Below are 23,217 nucleotides of genomic sequence, written 5' to 3' on the forward strand. Positions count from 1 at the left end.
ATATGAAGTGATTCTTGGTCCAGAACATATTTTGCTTTGTCCAAAATGGAAGTATTTCTTGCCACCTAATGCCGTATATTTTTATGTGAGATTTCTAGTTCTTTTTATCATCCGTCTGTTATTACACCCAACCATGTGATTTATTTTAGCCTTTCAATGTCGCCTCTATCTATTTGAATTTGTGTTTGACTTTCTCGCCTGCTGTTATCGAATAGCATTATTTTAGTTTTTCTTAGATTCAAAGAGTCTGTTTTTAATTTAATAATTTATTCCGTTATTATTTGTATTACCATATTTTTCGGACTATAAGTCGCAGTTTTTTTCATAGTTTGGCCGGGGGTGCGACTTATACTCAGGAGCGACTTATGTGTGAAATTATTAACACATTACCGTAAAATATCAAATAATATTATTTAGCTCATTCACGTAAGAGACTAGATGTATAAGATTTCATGGGATTTAGCGATTAAGAGTGACAGATTGTTTGGTAAACGTATAGCATGTTCTATATGTTATAGTTATTTGAATGACTCTCACCATAATATGTTACGTTAACATACCAGGCACGTTCTCAGTTGGTTATTTATGCGTCATATAACGTACACTTATTCAGCCTGTTGTTCACTATTCTTTATTCATTTTAAATTGCCTTTCAAATGTCTATTCTTGGTGTTGGGTTTTATCAAATAAATTTGCCCAAAAAATACTCAGTGCGACTTATATATGTTTTTTTCCTTCTTTATTGTGCATTTTCGGCAGGTGCGACTTATACTCCGGTGCGACTTATACTCTGAAAAATCCGGTAGTTTATGTCAGTGGCAGGCCCTGCGTTTCCCACCTAGGCCTTCAATGATGTCCTGTGTCCAATGATTACCTCTCAAAATACCATAATTTATGTCACCACATGACCAAACATGTATATTATTTTTATAAACTCAGGAAATATGTCCCTGGACACATGAGGACTTTGAATATGACCAATGTATGACCCTGTAACGACTTGGTATCGGATTGACACCCAAATTTGTGGTATCATCCAAAACTAATGTAAAGTGTTACGTCGTGGTCGCATAGCTTCCCCTCCAAGGCAGAAGACATGCAGGAGCGGCGTGCAGGTAAGATTAAGGTTTTTAATTACTTTAAGGCAGGATCAAAAATACAAACTGAGGACGCTAGCAAGCGTGGAGCTAAACAAAACCAAAATGTCACCAAGGGTGAAAAAACGAGGAAAGCAAGACTGTACAAAAATCACTAGAGCGAGGAGACAAAACCGGGAGAACATAACTGTTGCCTATTGCAAACATTGACCCAGAAACTACTGCTGGGTGACAGGAAACTATAAAGGGGAGTGATTAACCAAAACACCTGGTGGGAACACTAATTGCAAAACTAAGACAGGTGAGGAGAATCAGTGCCCATGGAAACCAACAGAAAACAAGGAAAGAGGGTGCACCCAGGAAACAGACTAAGACAGAATAACTACCAAACATAAATCATGCCATGGCCTGGGTAACGGATCATGACAGTAAAGTATCCAAACAACAGAAGAATAAGTGAGTATTACATTTTAACAGAAGTGTAGATAGAACATGTTGAAAGAGAAAGTAAGCAGATATTAACAGTAAATAAACAAGTAGATTAATAATTCACTTACTACCACTTATAGGGGGCGGTATAGCTCGGTTGGTAGAGCGGCCGTGCCAGCAACTTGAGGGTCCCAGGTTCAATCCCTGCTTCCGCCATCCTCGTCACTGCTGTTGTGTCCTCGGGCAAGACACTTTACCCACCTGCTCCCAGTGCCACCCACACTGGTTTAAAGGCCTACTGAAACCCACTACTACCGACCACGCAGTCTGATAGTTTATACATCAATGATAAAATATTAACATTGCAACACATGCCAATACGGCCGGGTTAGCTTACTAAAGTGCAATTTTAAATTTCGCGCAAAATATCCTGCTGAAAACGTCTCGTTATGATGACGTCAGCGCGTGACGTCACGGATTGTGGAGGACATTTTGGGACAGCATGGTGGCCAGCTATTAAGTCGTCTGTTTTCATCGCAAAATTCCACAGTATTCTAGACATCTGTGTTGGTGAATCTTTTGCAATTTGTTCAATGAACAATGGAGACAGCAAAGAAGAAAGCTGTAGGTGGGAAGCGGTGTATTGCGGCCGACTTCAGCAACACAAACACGGCCGGTGTTTCATTGTTTACATTCCAAAAAGATGACATTCAATCTTTACCATTGGCCTGTGGAGAACTGGGACAACAGAGACTCTTACCAGGAGGACTTTGAGTTGGATATGCAGACGCGGTACCGTGAGTACGCATGCAGCTGCGGCTTCTAAATATTTGATCGCTTGCCCGTACGTGCGTGCCGCTATGTACATGTCACGTACGTAACTTTGGGGACTTTGGGGAAATATATGTGCTGTATAAACTTTGGGGAGGTGAACGGTACTTTGGGCTGTGGGATTGAATGTGTTGTGCAGGTGTTTGAGTTGTATTGGCGGGTTATATGGACGGGAGGGGGGAGGTGTTTGTTATGCGGGATTTATTTGTGGCATATTAAATATAAGCCTGGTTGTGTTGTGGCTAATAGAGTATATATTGTGTTTATTTACTGTTTTAGTCATTCCCAGCTGAATATCAGGTCCCACCCGCCTCTCACAGCATTTTCCCTATCTGAATCGCTCCCACTGCCCTCTAGTCCTTCACTCTCACTTTCCTCATCCACAAATCTTTCATCCTCGCTCAAATTAATGGGGAAATCGTCGCTTTCTCGGTCTGAATCGCTCTCGCTTCTGGTGGCCATGATTGTAAACAATGTGCAGATGTGAGGAACTCCACAACCTGTGACGTCACGCTACTCATCTGCTACTTCCGGTACAGGCAAGGCTTTTTTATCAGCGACCAAAAGTTGCAAACTTTATCGTCGATGTTCTCTACTAAATCCTTTCAGCAAAAATATGGCAATATCGCGAAATGATCAAGTATGACACATAGAATGGACCTGCTATCCCCGTTTAAATAAGAAAATCACATTTCAGTAGGCCTTTAAATGTAACTTAGATATTGGGTTTCACTATGTAAAGCGCTTTGAGTCACTAGAGAAAAGCGCTATATAAATATAGATCACTTCACTTCACTTGTCCTTAATAATTTTGACAGCATAATAGAATGATAAATGACACAATATGTTACTGCATATGTCAGCCTTTGTTTGTTTACTTACTAATAAAAGACAAGATGCCTTGTATGTTCACTATTTTATTTAAGGACAAACTTGCAATAAGAAACATATGTTTAATGTACTGAAAGATTTTTTTGTTAAAATAAAGCCAATAATGCAATTTTTTGTGGTCCCCTTTATTTACAAAAGTACCGAAAATTACCGAAAAGTATCGAAAAGTATCGAAAAGTATCGAAATAATTTTGGTACCGGTACCAAAGTATTGGTATTGGGGACAGCACTAGTTTGGGGTTATAATTTGTTTTCAAGAAAATAAAGTCAGCAAAAGTGAAAGTAGGAAACAGGAGAGGAAGTGATGCTTGGCTGGGGGCATTTGGTTTACCTTTGAGATGACTTTAGCAGCAGGGAAAAGCAGAAAATGGACACCATGACTTGCAAGTACACCAAAGCACTATAATACTTTTGAACATCTGGGTGCTATTCCCATCCAAGCAAAAAGACACAGCGGCAGGATGTCTCGGAATAACGGAGGGGGGGCTGTTTTGAATTTGTGGCTGCATCACGAGCTGCCACTGCCAGAGCTCTGGGCTTAGAGCCGCAGAGTTCACGACACGCTTCCCTCCCTGGAAAGAATGACTGCAGTAAAAACGACAATAAAACTTTTTTTTTTTTTTTTTTTTAAAAGGGGCAGCAGAGTGATGTGTGTAAATAAGTGGAGTGTGTGTGTGTGTGTGTGTGCAAAAAAAGTGTCAATGGACAGAGTGTGGTTGAGAAGTGTGGAGGTGTCATGATCCATGGATGTGCACAAAAGACCCTCTGTGCAATCTTGAGTCCACCTCTGGGCAGCTCGTGCAAATAAAGCCACAAATAAGGTAAGAGTGAAACTATAAAGAAAAGGAGTGAGAAGGACAGGAGTGTGTTGTGTGGACACAATGTTTCATTGTTTTCCAGCGCAGGGCTGAGCACTGCAAACCACAGCAATTATGGAACGCTTGAATGTGCTTTATTGCCCTCATTTTAAAACATGCTGGAAATAACAGATGTACTCACACACAAAAACATAACTTGGATTTTTATTGGCACGGGCAGCTCTTCTAACATCTTTTCACAGCAGACGCAAGAAACGCTGAGTGGCTTTTGGGTTGCTTGTTTATATGAAAAAAAAACTATTGTTTAATTATTCAGAGTAAAAACTGCAAAACCATCCATCCACCCATTTTCTACCGCTTGTCCCTTTTGCGGTCACGGGGGTTGCTGGAGCTTATCTCAGCTGCACATGGGCGTAAGGCGGGGTACATACACCCCGGACAAGTCGCCACCTCATCCTACAAAACCATTGTTGTAAAATTAAAAGGCAGCATTGTTTTTTTGTTTTTTTTGGGGGGGGGGGTTTGCCTATCATTCACAATCCTTACACATATGGTTTTCCATGTTAGGTGCGTTCCAAATTGAAAAAAAAAACTGCTAATGCAAGGCGGCTAACAATGCAGGTATTGGGGATTCGATCTATTCCACCTATAAAAACCTACCGTATTTTTTGGACTATAAGTCGCAGTTTTTTTCATAGTTTGGCCAGGGGTGCGACTTATACTCAGGAGCGACTTATGTGTGAAATTATCAACACATTACCGTAAAATCTCAAATAATATTATTTAGCTCATTCATGTAAGAGACTAGACGTATAAGATTTCATGGGATTTAGCGATTAGGAGTGACAGATTGTTTGGTAAACGTATAGCATGTTCTATATGTTATAGTTATTTGAATGACTCTTACCATAATATGTTATGTTAACATACCAGGCACGTTCTCAGTTGGTTATTTATGTGTCATATAACGTACACTTATTCAGCCTGTTGTTCACTATTCTTTATTTATTTTAAATTGCCTTTCAAATGTCTATTCTTGGTGTTGGGTTTTCGCAAATAAATTTCCCAAAAAAATGTGACTTATACTCCAGTGCGACTTATATATGTTTTTTTTTCCTTCTTTATTATGCATTTTCGGCAGGTGCGACTTATACTCCGGAGCGACTTATACTCCGAAAAATACGGTATATAAAACTGCTCAGTGGCCTTGTGGTCAGAGTGTCCGCCCTGAGACTGGAAGGTCGTGAGTTCAAACCCCGGCCGAGTCATATCAACGACCATACAAATGCAACCCATTGCCTCCCTGCTTGGCACTCAGCATCGAGGGTTGCTCACTGCTCCCCTCACCTCCCAGGGGGTGAACATGGGGATGGGTCGAATGCAGAGGATAATTTCGCTACACCTCGTGTGTGTGTGTGACTATCGTTGGGACTTTAACTTTAACTTTAAAGCGTTCTAAAAACATCCAAAAACATCCTTCATGTTGGGAGGTCGAGTCCAAGGTCACAACCTATTGTGATCGAGGGAGTCGAGGTACAGACCGTGGACTCGTTCAAGTACCTCGGGGTGTGGGTGGGGGGTGTACATCAAAGAAGGACAGCTCCAGACTGGAGAAACTGATCAGGCGGGCCGGCTCTACGATCGGAATAAAACTGAACTCACTGGTGACGGTGGCAGAGAAGAGGACTTTGGAAAAAGTAGTGAGCATCCTGGCTCAGAATCAGAATCAAAAATACTTTATTAATCCCCGAGGAGAAATTACAATTTTGATGATGCCAGTCACCCTCTGCATACTGTTATCAGTAGCCAGAGGAGCCTGTTCAGTGCTAGACTGCTTCATCCCAAGTGCAAGACTAATAGACTCAAAAACTATTTTGTCCCACACGCCATTTGACTGTACAACTCCTCTCTGGGGGGGAGGGGGGTACTAGGATGACAGGGGATGCAAAACAATAACAATACTGAAATAGACTGCGACAAAAAACAGTGCAATACATTTTCATAACATGGTCCCTATTGCATAGTTTCTCTTGTTATATTCTTATTTTTACAGTTTTTTTTTCTTATTTTTGCTTTTTATTTTTACTCTCATTGTTATATTTTCTATTTTATTTCCATTAATACCCCCACTATTTACTTTTTACTTTTTACATTTGATCTCAATTCTGTACACTGCTGCTAGAATAAAAATGTTCCTGAGGGAACTCTCCTGAAGGAATCAATAAAGTACTATCCATCTATCTATCTATCTATCTATCTATCTATCTATCTATCTATCTATCTATCTATCTATCTATCTATCTATCTATCTATCTATCTATCTATCTATCTATCTATCTATCTATCTATCTATCTATCTATCTATCTATCTATCTATCTATCTATCCATCCATCCATCCATCCATCCATCTATCTACTTATCTATCTATCAACATTTTATATACATGCTGTAAGTATATCGCTTTGAAGCGATAATGGACCAATATCCGCCGCCTCAGGAGTGGAAAGCAATGCACTGTCAACACTGTGCCACCGATTGTGTTTCATGAACAGAATTTCTAGAGTGGATCGGGCTTGGTGGCTGCTAGATTTGGTCTCTGGTTTTATGCAGATGATGCGGTCCTGCCCCAAGTGGAGGAGTTCAAGTACCTCTGGGTTTTGTTCACGAGTGACGAAAGAGTGGATCGTGAGATCGACAGGTGCGGCATCTGCACTGATGCGGATACTGCAGACGTAAAGGCTTATTATAACACTTTTGCTAACGAGATGTAAATGGAGAATTGTTGTTGGTTTTTGGATAGAGAGATTTAAAGGCAGACTGGATTACTCCCATTATCTGTATTGTTAGCCAGCTAGAACGAGACGATTTTAACAAATTAGAATGCAAAAAAAAAAAAAAAAAATCTATTTATATTTTTGTCTCTCATAAGGATTATGAATGTTAAACAAAAACAGTACAGTGCCCCTTTAAGTGTTAGTTTGCGAGAGTCAAGTGTCTTTTGATGTGTTGAGATGACGCCAACTGAGTAGATCCCAAGTTTTTTTACTATTAAAAAAGATCAGTTGCAGTTACAGTTCAATGATAGTGTTTCTCTATAAGGGATTAGGGTTGTACGGTACAGTAGCGTATCTAGTCGATACTACTATGATTACGTCGATATTTTTTGGCATCACAACATCTTCTTTTGTTTAAAAAATAATTATATTATGTTTATATACTTAGGAAATATGTCCATGGACACATGAAGACTTTGAATATAACCAGTGTATGATCCTGTAACTACTTGGTATCGGATTGATACCCAAATTTGTGGTATCATCTAAAACTAATGTAAAGTATCAAACAACAGAAGAATAAGTGATTATTAGATTTTAACAGAAGTGTAGATAGAACATGTTGAAAGAGAAAGTAAGCAGATATTAACAGCAAATGAACAACTAGATTAATAATACATTTTCTACCACTTGTCCTTAATAATGTTGACAAAATAATAGAATGGAAAATGACACAATATGTTACTGCATATGTCAGCAGCTAAATTAGGAGCCTTTGTTTGCTTACTTACTACTAAAAGACAAGTTGTCTTGTATGTTCACTATTTTATTTCAGGACAAACTTGCAATGATAAACATATGTTTGATGTACCGTAAGATTTCTTGTTAAAATAGAGCCAATAATGCAATTTTTTGTGGTCTCGGTACCAAAATATTGGTATCGGGACAACACTAAAAGGGCCATTGTCAACTACTTGCCTGACATGCATTAAAATAGGTATGTTCACTTCTGGTCTACAAAGGTTGGTTTGACAACATCTCAACTTGATAAGAAAATGTTCCTGTTTTTATCAGTTTGTTGTTGTCTGAACACTGGCACACTGTGTGTGTGTGGATGTGTGTGCGTGTGTGTGCGGCTAACAAGTGTTTACGGAATCTGTGGTTTGGTTGGAGACAGAAATGTGTAAATGTATGCAGAAATGACTTTTGTTTACGTGATGTATGGTTCACCATGGAAAATGAAAAGGCATCTTCGATTTGTTTGTGGTATTTTGCTCATTGGCCGTTAAGTTTTTTTTTTGCTTTCATTTTATATAAGACATCTTATATAGAATGCATTTGTCAAACAAAACTTTTGAATATTCAACTCTGAGTTTATATGCTTAATAACTTATATATTTTATCTTAAATCAAAACCTGTATTAAGCCAATCATTCTGCCTGTTTGAAAAAAAGATCAACCACAGGAGAGTTGTCCTTTAAATCTACTTGTCAGGTCTCGCTAAGCCTTTCCTGCAGACAATTTTCCATATGAACTCTGCTAACCCATAAATAAAGATTAACTATCTTAGTCCATCATGAGAATCCGCACAGTGATGGGAAACATACGCGAGGTGATATTAGCGGAACATTATCCGAGGAAGGCCACAATCCAAACAGATTTTTAAGATCCCAAAGTTATTTTCTCTGCCTTGTGTCTCGCTGCTTCTGATGCACATCTTTCATTAAATATGCACGCATGTAAGGACACAACTTCTGGAAACAAAAACATGTTTTGTGACTTGACATTAGCTAAATAAAAATAAAAAAAAGTAGCTCCAGATGTAAATTCCTCAGGTATAGACATGCTTGAGGCTTCACTTTTTTCTGCATGAATTCTGCTGAAACTACCAGAGAATGTATCTTCAGTTCAAGCCTAGAAGACCCACTTTAAAGGTTTTGACTCATGTAGAATCAAAGTGTGAACTCTTAATCTTTACAAAAAGTAATAAAAACAATTCTCTGCTGCCTCTTGTGGTCACGATTGATGGATGCATCACATGGGGGACTGGCATATACACTAGGACAGTGTTTTTCAACCACTGTGCCGCGGCGCACACGATACAGTCTGGTGTGCCGTGGGAGATGATCTAATTTCACCTATTTGGGTTAAAAATATTTTTGGCAAACCGGTAATTATAGTCTGCAAATTATGTGTTGTTGTTGAGTTTCGGTGCTGTCTAGAGCTCGGCAGAGTAACCGTGTAATACTCTTCCATATCAGTAGGTGGCAGCAGGTAGCTAATTGCTTTGTCGATGTCGGAAACAGCGAGAGGCAGTGTGGAGGTAAAAAGGTATCTAATGCTTAAACCAAAAATAAACAAAAGGTGAGTGCCCCCAAGAAAAGGCATTGAAGCTTAGAGAAGGCTATGCAGAACGAGACTAAAACTGAACTGGCTGCAAAGTAAACAAAAAAAGAATGCTGGACGACAGCAAAGACTTACTGTGGAGCAAAGACGGCGTCCACAAAGTACATCCGAACATGACATGACAATCAACAATGTCCCCACAAAGAAGGATAAAAACAACTGAAATCTTCTTGATTGCTAAAACAAAGTAGATGCGGGAAATATCGCTCAAAGGAAGACATGAAACTGCTACAGGAAAATACCAAAAAAAAGAGAAAAAGCCACCAAAATAGGAGCGCCAGACAAGAACTAAAACACTACACACAGGAAAACCGCAATAAAGTCCAAATAAGTCACGGTGTGATGTGACAGGTGGTGACAGTACACCTACCTTGAGACAAGAGCTATATTGATGCATGCTTGGTTATGGTTTAAAGTCATATCCAACAATTGCGACAACAACTTTTTACTGTCAACTGAGTTTCGTTTTTTACTGATTTCTGCTGGTGGTGTGCCTCCAGATTTTTTCAATGCAAAAAATGTGCCTTGGCTCAAAAAAGGTTGAAAAACACTGCACTAGGAAGCTTGTTGATCTGGTCTTTTTTGCCCACAATCATTACCTTTTTGCCGCCTCTGATCAGATGCTGCAATACCGAGGGATGGATTTCAATATGTTGTGCTGGCGCCCACATAAACAAAAATAACCCGTAGAGATGGGATTTATTGCTCGTTAAAGGAAGCGGGATCATTAGGAGCCATTCCTTTCAAAGAGCCGTTGAAAAAACTAGCTTGTTATTATGATTATTTTTGTTGTTAACAGTTTTTTTTTGGTTTTATTTTTTTAATCAAATAAACAATCACTGGTAGCAGTTATAAGATAAGATGTAGTTCCAGAAAAAAAAACAGACCAATATTACTCTGTTGGTGGAAATTATTCTGAAATATTGACTATATTTTTTATTTTGTAGTGTTTTCATTGCAAACATTTCATAAGGTTGTACCATTTTGACAGTAGTCACTATTGTTAATTTTCCATCACCTAAAAAAAACTTGGAGCACAAGAGCATTTTAACGATACAGAAGAAAAAAATATTAAAGAAAAATAAAATGTATACATTGCAAAAAAGAGCAAAGATAAAAAGACTACATTTTAATAAAACATACAATTAGAAACTAGTTAAATTAAGTAAGTAAGTCAATTTTATTGATAGTTCAAAAGTGCATTAACTAAAAGCTTTACTAAAAAGAGAAGTTTTCAAATGTTTCTTAAAAGTTTCAACACAGTCAAGATCACAGAGGGACTGGTGCTAATTGTTCCAGAGTCTGGGAGCTATAGCCCGGGATCTTTAGAAGATCCTGTCCTGAAGACCGGAGGCTGCGCCCTGAAGAGTAGGGGCATAGCAAGTCAGTGATGTACTGAGGGGCCCCACCATGCAATGCACAGAATGTCAGGATAAAACATTTAAAGTAAATGCGGAATTTAACTGGAAGCCAATGGGGACTGGATAAAATGGGGGTGATATGGGCTGATCTGGGTGCACCGGTCAAAAGTCTGGCAGCTGCATTTTGTACAGTCTTGTTGTTGAAAAGAGAATTGCAATAGTCAATACGAGACGAAATGAACGCGCAAATGATCATTTCGAGATCCAACTTTGACAACAATTTTCTCACTTTAGAAATATTTCTGAGATGATAAAAACAGTTTTTGGTCAGTTGACAACAGTGACCCTCCAAAGACATAGACTGATCAAACACAACCCCAAGGTTTCTGAGGCTGCTTTTACCCAAGGGAGGTCTTGATCAGGGGGATCTTTTTATTGGGAGCAATTATTAGAGTTTCCGTTTTGTTAGAATTTATCTGGAGGAAATTTGAGGACAACCAGTTTTACGAGCTGTATGTGTTGTGTATCGATTTTTTCCTTACTGCAACCATGTCATCCGATTGAGAAGTAATCGTGCTAGCCACTAGGCTAAAAGCCCGTTCTGCTAACCCAAAGGCTCGGACACTCTTTGAAGTTGTCAGAGATTGAGGTTTACCAACGTACACATGGCCCAGCCATCCTGCCTGGCCTCCGTTACACACACACCACTAAATCTCACTCACTACCTTTAAATGCACTAAATTAGTCTGATTTCTCAAATAGTTTGGCTATAAAGAAGCATCCTACAACCCATGGAAACACCTTAATCTGACTTTAGCCTGCTCAGTGGCCTTGTGGTTAGAGTGTCCACCCTGAGATCGGTAGGTCGTGAGTCCAAACCCCGGCCGAGTCATACCAAAGACTATACAAATGTGACCTATTCCCTCCCTGCTTGGTAATCAGCATCAAGGTTTGGAATTGGGGGTTAAATCACCAAAATGATTCCCGAGCGTGGCCACCGCTGCTGCTCATTGCTCCCCTCACCTCCCAGGAGTGGAACAAGGGGGTGGGTCAAATGCAGAGGGTAATTTCACCATACCTAGTGTGTGTGACTATCAGTGGTACTTTAACTTTAACTTTAACACCTAAATTATGCAATCGGAAACCATATTTCTCGAGTGGGTGTGGGCTGAGGGGACCCTACATATTGCGCATACGCCAGTCTCACCCGGAAGCAGATACCATTCAATAAAAACAAGACTGTTTATTTGCTTCACAAGTTAAAAGAGCGGAACATTTTGAAGCGCATCGATGCAGTCTCTCCAACAAAGTACAAATGAGATAGAAGAGAATGAAGCAGGTAATGTATATCACAGGGCAAAGAAGAACGCATACACAAACCTTTTCACGCTACATTTGTGCACTCCAAACTGATAAACAATAACTCTGTATTCCACACAACTGGCAAGCTTGTACACAACAATAGCAATCATCATCTGGAACAGTATCGGCCAGGGTACAAAGAGTCTTTTATTTTGGATTTAAAACTCTTTCACATCAATCCACTGAGCCTTTCGAATGAACTTCAAGACATTCGAAAGTTTTCTTTTCTTGATTCTCTGTTCGAAAATTGCTTCGAAAACAACTCTCAATCATTGTCATGTTCGTGGAGCAATCTAAGATAATAACTTGATGCTGTCAGCTGTTTAACATCAGCATAGCCTTTAGAAACGTAATATTTGTAATCTATGCTAAAATTACATCAGATACAAAAATAACTCTGCTGTTGACTTCTAAGGAGCCGCAGATGGTGTTTTGTCATAGTCAACCGGAAAAGCAATACATTAATCCGCGCTGAAAGGAAATAAGTGCCCCCTAGTGTATGGGAGGCACACGGTGTATGACCAACAGTCGCATTAGAGTGTGTGCATGGACACTGGGACTTCACATGTTGGTGTGAAAATACAAAAAATAAACAAACTATTTGAGAAATCAGACTAATTTAGTGCATGGAAACATTGTCACTCTCATTTGGGTCGTGGCAACATCATAGCAGCTCTGCGTTGTGTAGAATTCTTCCCACGGTGTGCGAACCCTAGTCGCCCGATTGAGAGAAGTGTGTAGGTAAGGTGAAAGCCCAAGTTGCCTGTTTGAAGTTGTTCATCTGCTCATAAATGTCACCTGGATGTTGTTTGCGCACATTGCAGCTCCTCCGCTTTCCCTTTCATGCGAGATTCATCCAGGAATGGGGATAGATTACTTTCCATCTTGAGAGGCAGTGTACACCCTGGACACCTGAGGTTGGAAGCAAAATTACTATCGTATTTTCCGGACCATAGGGTGCACCGGATTATAAAATGCACTGCCAATGAATGGTCTATGAGGCGCACCGGATTATAGGTCGCATTAAAGGAGTCATATTATTATTTTGTTTTTATAAATTGAAAACACTTCCTTGTGGTCTACATAACATGTAATGGTGGTTCTTTGGTCAAAATGTTGCATAGATTATGTTTTACAGATCATCTTCAAGCCGCTTTCTGACAGTCGCTTCCGGATGCGCAATTTTGTGAGCGGTCTTATTTGCGTGGCTCACCTTCGGCAGCGTCTTCTTCCCGTCATCTTTGTTGTAGCGGTGTAGCGTGCAAGGACGGGGGTGGAAGAAGTGTCAAAAGATGGAGCTAACTGTTTTAATGACATTCAGACTTTACTTCAATCAATAACAGAGCAGCATCTCCTCATCTGGAAACAACCACACCGGAAATGTGTCCCATGAAAAAACATCTGACTGGAAGTCTCTAATAACTAAAGTTCCTTGGGTGAATAATGTAAGCTCACTACACCGGTATGTTTTAGCGCTTTCATGGCAGATATAAGTAACAACTTTACACTACTTTAAATTAGAAATGGTAACAGCAGAGGATGAATGTCCCATAACAAGAAGATTGAGAAAAAGAAGAAACCCATGGACTACGGCAGTGGTTCTCAAACTTTTTTTGTCATCCCCCACTTTGGACAAGGGGGAGTTTTCAAGCCCCACCTGCCCCCATCGCCCCAACAGAACGCTAATGCTAAGCTTAACATTTTCAAATTTATTGAACATCAAGTAACATCAAGTTGTATACATTCAAACTCAATAACATAACATAACATCAAGTTCAATAATAAATAAAATAACTGTGCAGCTGTGGTATAACTTGCATCAAGTTCAATAATAAATAAAATAACTAAGCATGACTGACACCAGTTCTATTGCAGCGGGGAGAATGAGCTGCTCAGCAATTGTGTGAGGTGTCATGTACTGTTTTGTCATGTCCGAGCCACCGTAGCGTGTGTTCAGTGTGTGACGTCACGGGAGGGAGGGAGAGTTTGGACTCTCGAAGTTGTTAATAAACGGGAGCGATCCGAGGCATTGAGTTGAAACGTGTTGCCTGATTATTATTAAATTAAGACACCTAAATAAGCACATAGGTGAAACCGAGGACATAACATGTGTTTTTTTTGCATTGTGCAATTCTGTATGCAACTCTATATGAAGCCATTTGAGCGTTACTGTTTACTGATGTAGCTTTTACCATGCGCTTCTCCTGTTGACGGTACTCTTGTCAGTTTTCTTTGAAAGAAATCAAGTGGCTTATTGACGTGATTGGGGTGTGTGGTCTCGAGGTGTCTCTTTAATTTGTTGGGTCTCATATGCTGTCTGCTGCCAGCGCTTTTAGACACAGAACACACAGGGGTCTCTCCTCTGCCTCCACCACCACTGCCGTGAATCCAAGAGCAAGATACCCTTCATCATATTTTCTTTTCGGTTGGCTTTATGGTTGATTAGGCCCGTCAGATTTTTGTTTTTCTGCAGGCGCTGGCTCTGGCTCTGGCTCGACGACCTTTGAGGTGCCAGTCACAAATGTATCCATTTTGTGTAATTGTGGTCCACACATTAGCCTGCTACCCATCCGCGCGAAAGTTTGATCCGCTTAGCCCCGCCCCCATTAGTTACTGTTGCTATGTCTGTCAAACTTTCGCTCCTACCGAAAAATTTAAAGCCTACAGGAAAAATAAGTAATTTACATTTATTTATATAGCGGATTCCACAGACAGAATCACAAAGTGATTTACAGTGTGTATAGAAAATGAAAGCATAGTAAAAAAAAAAAATTAAAGTGAAATGTCCTCCCGTTCCTCGCGCCCCACCTGTCATGTCTCTATTCCCCACCAGTGGGGCGCGCCCCACACTTTGAGAAACGCTGGACTACGGTGTCGTCACGGACTACAAAGGCGGCCGCGCACAATTTTTCAGGATTTATGCAGATCCCAAATACAGATCAGCAGGTACCAGAAGGTAAGAACAGTTGCTTCAAAACGCCATATAATTTGTCTTACCTTATTTACACACTATAATAATACTCGTATAATGAAGCACATCAAGCGGTGCGGCTTCATAGCTTACCAAAGTTGTACTAAAACATTTTCATAGGTTTTTGAGCACAGAGTGTAATGTTCTATATTTTCAATGGAACATATAAAATGTTGGTGTTGTTTACTTGAGTCATATTGCCGTCATATTGCAGTCTACACGTATCTCTTATGTTTGACTGCCGTCTACTGGTCAAACATATCATTACACCATGTACCAAATAAATGGCTTCGAGGTCGGTACGCAAAACCTGAATTATTCCGTACATTAGGCGCACCGGGTTATAAGGAAAGTTTTAAGGGGAAAAAAACTATTTTTAGTGTGCCTTATAGTCTGGAAAATATGGTAGTCTTTTTTTTCTATTCTCAAAAAAACATTTTTTTTTCAGCTGGATGAGACTTTGTGTTATTAAGTATTGCTGACATTGGCAGCAAAAGTAATAACTACACCGGTATTGTGTTAGGATAAAGTTATGTTAGTTTTGGAATTTCCAATCCATAAAAATAAATCTGCAATATCGCCCAACCTATGAACAATACCAGCTTAAATCTTAGCCTCTTTTATTTGGAGAAAGTGGTCAAACACGCTGCCAAAGAGTGGGTAGAACTACCCCACCAGGCTGGCAAACCGTCTCTCATGATAACAACATCATGATGAATCATAACTCATTTCAGTGACTTTAAGCTCCTGAAATTCCTTATTTAGTTTTAGTTGCTGGACGTCAGCCACCTTTCACACCTGGACCACCCCTGGGGCCACCTGTAAAATAGTTGTCAATCAAAGGTTTAAGCTCCTGTGTGCTTGCTCTGGGCGCCGTTTTAACCCCCACATGGCACCTAAGTCAGCTTGTGCCGGGACATCACCTCATCCAGGACGTTGTTAAGGTTTAAAAATTTTATTTTCAAATTCTTCTCAATCCCTTGATATAAAACCAATCTTATGAAAGTGTGTGATTTTACCTTGTATAACAAGTACATGCACCTATCCGCCAATAAAAGCTATGATACTATATTGTAAAAGTTCATTAAGTAGCGCATACCAATGAATAAACCACTTTGATGTTGTTGTTGGCTCTAATTCACAAAATTGACACTGATGTTTGTGTCATTTAAGAAAGTTTAACAACAACAGAAATGCTGCACTTTTCCTCGCTGTAGAAAGATGGCAACGACAACAATGATCTTAGCCTCCTTGACGGTGAGCCTGGGACATTTCTCTACAGTTTATTCTCTGATTAACAACCATAAAGATGTCACGTTTACATTAAAGACATTACAAAAGTCATTGTGTGTAATAAATGTTTCTGCAAACATATCGGCGACATGCAGACAAACAGAAATGTGCCATTCAACACAGTTTATGAAGGATTGCGCAATCAGAGGTTAGGCTTGGTGCAAATCTGCAAATTCTGCGAATTTTACTCGAGCAAAAAATTCATAAAATCATACAGAAAATTGATTTATAAGACAGTTCAATGTACAAATACTAACATGTATTTTATGTTTTTATTTTTTGTACATTATTGGCCTTTTTGATGATGGGAGATGAGGCTTGTGCGATATGGACAAAAATATAAAACATGATATAGGTGATTATATGTTCTGATAATGATTTTTTTTTCCTAAAATTATATATAATCTATTGTGCCCTGGAAGCCCTCTAAAAAACGCCAACAATACTCCATTTACAAGTGGTGACCTGAATATTAACCAAGTATTCACTATATTATTATTACAAACTCTAATGCCAAGAAACTACTTTTTTTAACCCCGTGATCACAGACAGCTAACACGTTTGTGCCTGTAGCTGCTGCTGCTGCTGCATCGCCTCTGACTTGGTAAAATTGAATTCTAGATTATAAATCGTGCCTCTCATTAGTGTAGAAGGTTGTTGCCATAAAACGAGAAGTTGTTCATCTGTGACATTCAACATAGACCCGTAAATGGCGAGAAAAACGCTTGTTTGCGTCCTTTTTTGTTGTTTAGCCTGCGTGCAGCGTGACGATTGTGATTATTTCTTCATCAAAATGGGAAGATTTAAACATCCCATCAGTCAGCATGCCAGTGAGAGCAGATATTGTACAGTAAGTTTTTGTTTTATATTGTTTATAGTTTGTATTCCTTTTTTAGCACTTAGCCATAGTGCTACTTACTGGATCTGTTTATTACTCAGCTTCTAAAACTTGTTGCTCATCCTCTTATATTCAGGCTAAAAAATATAAGCTTCTGGATCATCATTTGTCCTAAATTAGTCTTTGATGGCTCTCATGAAGTCCGCCATGATTTGTAATACCGTATTTTGTGCACCGGGACCCACAACATTTTAGGAACCATTTTTTCCCCATATATTACCCATACCATATTCGCAAATAAATATGTTGTCAAAAATTAATTATTCACTCAGAAAAGTTTTGTAAATGTTAACCTTAACTGTTTCCAAACGGTGCCTGTAACACGGCAGTAAAATGGCTGATCAAACAAAACAGGAGTCCCACAAGCTGCAGAAGCTAGCTCTCCAATCAGCTAAACAGACTCAATAAGTCCACGGCGACGTTCTTGGAGATTTACTTAGAAATTTGTGAAACTGGAACAACATAAAAATAATGCCATTGTAAGATAATATTAACACAGACACTTGTAAACGTATATTAGCTAATGCTAACAACGCTAGCTTAATTACATTACGATAGCATGTACAAATATGCATGAAAACACTCCTACAGACATCATACATGGGATGGTTTAGTAAGTAAGAATTGTTTAATTGTTATATTGTAAAACTTACAAATGTTGCTTGGAGTGATGAATGAAGAATCCATACGAGTAGAAACGCTTTGGATGATGAGAAGACAAAACGTCTCAAAGCTTTAAACAGGAGGAAACGATGTAGCCATTCATCCAGCAACACCTACAGTGAGCAAACTTGTCCAAAGGATGGCGCCATAGCACAAATAATAAACACACCATTTAAGTGTCTTTGTATGTGTTTAGCAAAGAAAAATCCATACATTAGTGAGACTGCTTTATAAGCCGCAGGATACAAAGCGTAGGAAAAATGTGGTGACTTATAGTCTGCAATTTACAGTAGTTGTTGAAGGAAAAAATGAATTTTGTGATGCGTCTGTGAAATTAATGCACCACTGTATGCTTAAAATGAGCAAAATATGTAAATATGACATGTTATTATGAATATACCTGTATACTTTCAGCATGTATATAAAACGTTGCTGGAGTTTATTTTTTATTTTTTTTATAGTGCTTTATTGACGTAATAGATCAAATCTCATCGGCTCCATTGTTAGCTGGCTTTTGCTAGCATTTATGCATAAAAAAAAAGAAGCTTATTTTTATAACAATCTTTGGAGCTAAGGTTGTGGCCCTACAATGCAGGAAGACAGCAGGGAGTGTGCAGGTACAAGTGTATTCATTGTCCAAATGTATGAACACACAAATAGAGTGCAGCTAGGAAATGCACCAAAAACTGTCCGTGAAAAAGTTTACTTTAAGGCAATCTAAACACACAAAAAAGTGGAAACCAACAAATTAGATATCACATACCGTATTCGTAATTCCAAAACGTCTCAAATAGGGATGTCCGATAATGGCTTTTTGCCGATATCCGATATTCCGATATTGTCCAACTCTTTAATTACCGATACCAATATCAACCGATACCGATATCAACCGATATATGCAGTCGTGGAATTAACACATTATTAAGCCTAATTTGGACAACCAGGTATGGTGAAGATAAGGTACTTTTAAAAAAAATTAATAAAATAAGATAAATAAATTAAAAACATTTTCTTGAATAAAAAAGAAAGTAAAACAATATAAAAACAGTTACATAGAAACTAGTAATTAATGAAAATTAGTAAAATTAACTGTTAAAGGTTAGTACTATTAGTGGACCAGCAGCATGCACAATCATGTGTGCTTACGGACTGTATCCCTGCAGACTGTATTGATATATATTGATATATAATGTAGGAACCAGAATATTAATAACAGAAAGAAACAACCCTTTTGTGTGAATGAGTGTGAATGAGTGTAAATGGGGGAGGGAGGTTTTTTGGGTTGGTGCACTAATTGTAAGTGTATCTTGTGTTTTTTATGTTGATTTAATAAAAAAAAAATAAAAAAAAGCGATACCGATAAAAAAAACAAAAACCGATGCCGATATTTTCCGATATTACATTTTAACGCATTTATCGGTCGATAATATCGGCCTCTCTAGTCTCAAACAATGACTGTGAGTGTGCATTAAATAGTCCCTAAGTGCTCATTTGTAGCAGGTAAACAACATAATTAGAAATCACAGGTGAGGACGACAGTGCTCAGAAGCAGAGGTGAAGCTCCTGTCCGACAAGACATACGGAACAAGAAGTGCAAACAAAATAAGAGCGCCAAACAGGAAGTGAACCAAAAACTGAAAAAATGCCCACAAACAAAAGAAGGAATGACTCGGCGTAACAGGTCATAACACATGTGTTCTTGTCTTAAATAAAGATTGGGGATAATTCCAAAAAAAGTGCCGGTCCACTTTAAAACCAGAAAGTTGCCATTATAAATGACTACAGTTTTGTGTCATGTCTGTTCTACTTTTTTTTTTCTACAAAACTAACTTAATAAAAATCCTTCAAGTCTGGTGATTACATAATGTTTGCTGCCAGACGTTAAAGTAGACAATCATATCGTACGATACATTTTTACGTAATACATCGTTATATCGCACAGCACCAACGACATAACCTACCCACTCTGACCGCACGACACCGGAGTCTCGGCCACGTCGGTGGCGACAGCAGAAGAGGGAGTGTTTTCCTCTTTATTGTCCTTGAGAAGAATAATTGATGAGAATGAGAAATGGCTTCACATATATTTCCACGCACCCCCACTACCCTTAATGATCTTGGCAGTCCGCTGTGGAGCGAGATACCATAGGAAAATAAACGTTTGGCCCCTCTCACACATATTTTGTGCTGCCAGGACAAACATGACAGCTGTTATTGTAGAGAACAATTACATGCAGCTTAAGAAAGCCTTGTCTTACTGTGAATAGAAGGAGGGATGCTGGGAGGAGCATGTTCTCCAAGCACCAGGCCACGCATACACATGTGTGTGCATGTGTGTGTGCGTGTGTGTGTGTGTGTGTGTGTGTGTGTGCGTGTGTGTGTGCGTGTGTGTGTGCATGCGTGTGTGTGTGCGTGTGTGTGTGTGTGTGTGTGTGTGTGTGTGTGTGTGTGTGTGTGTGTGTGTGTGTGTGCGTGTGCGTTTTCTGGCAATGCTTACTTAATGGGGACATCACTCTGTTTACGCAGTCACCTTTAGGGGACCACTGACGGTATGGGGACAAAAAAAACAGGCTCCCTAAAGGGAAACCTTTTTAAATGATAGTCAGATCCATTCTGAAGATGCCTAAGTGCAGGGTTTGCTTTTACATTTAAGTGGTGAAACCAACGTTCCCTCTAAGGTGCGCGCCTGTGCAATTGCGCACTGCTCAAGCGTCCTCTGCGCACGGCAAATCTATGCCACGCACACAATCAAAAAAAAAAAATAAGCGCATAACAATTTTCGACACACGGACACGACAGAGAAAACAGTTTTGGTCGTCATTGTTCAAATATTGTAACGTCTGTCGAGACGCTTTGAGGACATGAATTCCATCGATCACTTTACTGAGCAAAACTCTTTATTGTCAGCCATAAACACATCACCAAAACATTAGTAAAAAAAATTATATTTAGCAAAGCTTGTCATTTTCTGCAGTACAAACCAGACCAAAAGCAACTTTGTTATATCAACAGCAGCCGCTCGCTCTTTCTCACTTGCGCCAACACATGCACATATGGCACTTAGCCAGTGATGCGTTTACAGCCACACAAAAAGTCGGACAACTCCAACACTACGCATAAAGTGTAATTCCAGGTCGTTACACTATGATTTACCAATCAAATGTGTGCTTATTCTAGTGTCTGAAACGACTTGGTCGCATAATGATGCGGGTGTGGTTCTCCCAAGGATGCAGACGGCTTCGGACACAGCTTGCAGGTAGAAAAATGATTTATTTAAAATATAAATCGTACGGGGAACGAACAAAAGACGTGCAAATAGCAAAAGGCAAAAACAAAAGGACTAGCGTGGGAGCTAGCAGGCAAAATGGCATAGCGTGAAAAGCTAGCGGGAATCAAAGTTGTCGTTTTCTGTTGTATGGGAACAAACTACGAAGCCAGACAGAGTGAGGCCAGAGCAAAGACTAAATAGCCCTCTGATTAGTGCCCGGGCAACAGGTGCGCGTCCCGAACACTAACCAGAGGCAGGTGAAAGTAATCAGCTGACATGGCAACTGAACACAAACAAAATCAAATGTGCTGAAAACATATGTGACGAGAAACATAAACAAACTATGATCCGTGCAGCGGATCGTAACAGTGTCATTTATTAGGAATCTTAATTTATAAATTTTAATCATGAAATGCTGTTAGTATATTAAATAAATACTAATGAAAATATATTTTTTACAAACAGGAAGTTGCAGGAATGTACACATGATCCCCTGCTTACATCTCATTGTGCAACATGTGAATGTTTTAATGAGAACTAAAGGCAATGTCTGAAAGGGTTACCAATTATTTCCAAAGCAGGACCTCCTCCCAGACAAGTACGCAGCTCATGAAAAACACTATTTTTTGTTATTGTCATTGTAAGTGGGCCTAAACATTTATATTAGAAAAACATCTCATGGAAATGACTGCTGTCATTTGATTATAATAATAAGAGAATGTTGTCTGTCTATCCGTGTTGGCCCTGCGATGAGGTGGGGACTTGTCCAGGGTGTACACCGCCTTCCGCCCGAATGCAGCTGAGATAGGCTCCAGCACCCCCCGCGACCCCGAAAGGGACAAGCAGTAGAAAATGGATGGATGGATGGAGATTGAACTTGTTATTTAGTCAGGTTTGGGACAGCTGTGCTGCTGGTGTAGCCACAGTGTGCACGTCTGATGTGATCACATGGGCTCCACTGAATGCTCAGGGAGTTTTTGCGTTTGCTCACACACATGAAAAATTAGAGGGAACATTGGGTGAAACTTCCTATAAGAGGACATCTGTAGTGCTGTATTCTGAGGATCATGTCATATTTAATTTGAACATTTTTTTTTTCAAATGGTCCTCAGTAGTCATGTACAAATTTGTGTGAATTATGCAAAATTATTTAAATTTGGTCCCCATGAACCATATTAACTCTTTTTCCCCAGGGTCCCCAGTAAGAATGATCAGCACATTACTTCATCAATCCAGAGATTTAAAGACGTGTATGAGCTAACTGGGCAGTGGCCATTTTACCTAATTTTTTTTATGCCTCGACAACCTGTAGAAAGGGTGGTCCCCACAAGTGATGATCAAGTCCCCATTCCAAATAATAACCAGTATGTGTGTGTGTGTGTGTGTGTGTGTGTGTGTGTGTGTGTGTGTGTGTGTATGCTTTTAGCCCCATGCACCCAGCCTGGCCTTTTAAATATCTCCATTACCTTCAATTCATGCTCAGACAAAACGGATCACTTGCATAGAAAATGAAATCCTTCATTAGGAGGAGCAACTAGTGGGAGGAGATGGAGTTAGTTATGGTGTACTTTACCCAGGTGTTGGAGACGGTGAAGATAATGGGTTTCATTATGTAAAGCGCTTTGAGTCTCTGGAGACAAGTGCTAAATACATATAGTTCACCTCACTTTACTTCAGACAAGGCCTGAGGAGATCCATGTATTCGTTATCTGTACAACTCGTCCTCATTGGTGTCACAGGTTAGCTCGGGGGGTCGGCAACTCTGCCCTGGTGGCTCCCTGGAGCTTTTTCAAAAATGTATGACAATGGAAACAGATGGGTGAAAAATATATTTTTTGTTTTAATATAGTTTCTGGAGGAGGACAAACATGACACAAACCTTCCTAAGTGTTAGAAATCCCTCTGTTTATATTAAACATGCTTCACTGATGAGAGTACTTGGCGAGCACCGTTCTGTCCTACTAATTTCGGCGGTCCTTGAACTCACCGTAGTACAACTTTCTCCGACCTGCCACAGAAAGACGTGTTTTATGCCACTCCTTCTTTGTCTCATTTTGTCCACCAAATACTTACTTATCCTGTGCGTGATTGCAAAGGTGACCTTTGTCGATGTTATTGACTTGTTGGAGTGCTAATCAGACATATTTGGTCACT

This window comes from Nerophis lumbriciformis, linkage group LG02 (assembly GCF_033978685.3).
Source record: "Nerophis lumbriciformis linkage group LG02, RoL_Nlum_v2.1, whole genome shotgun sequence".
Lineage (NCBI taxonomy): Eukaryota > Metazoa > Chordata > Actinopteri > Syngnathiformes > Syngnathidae > Nerophis > Nerophis lumbriciformis.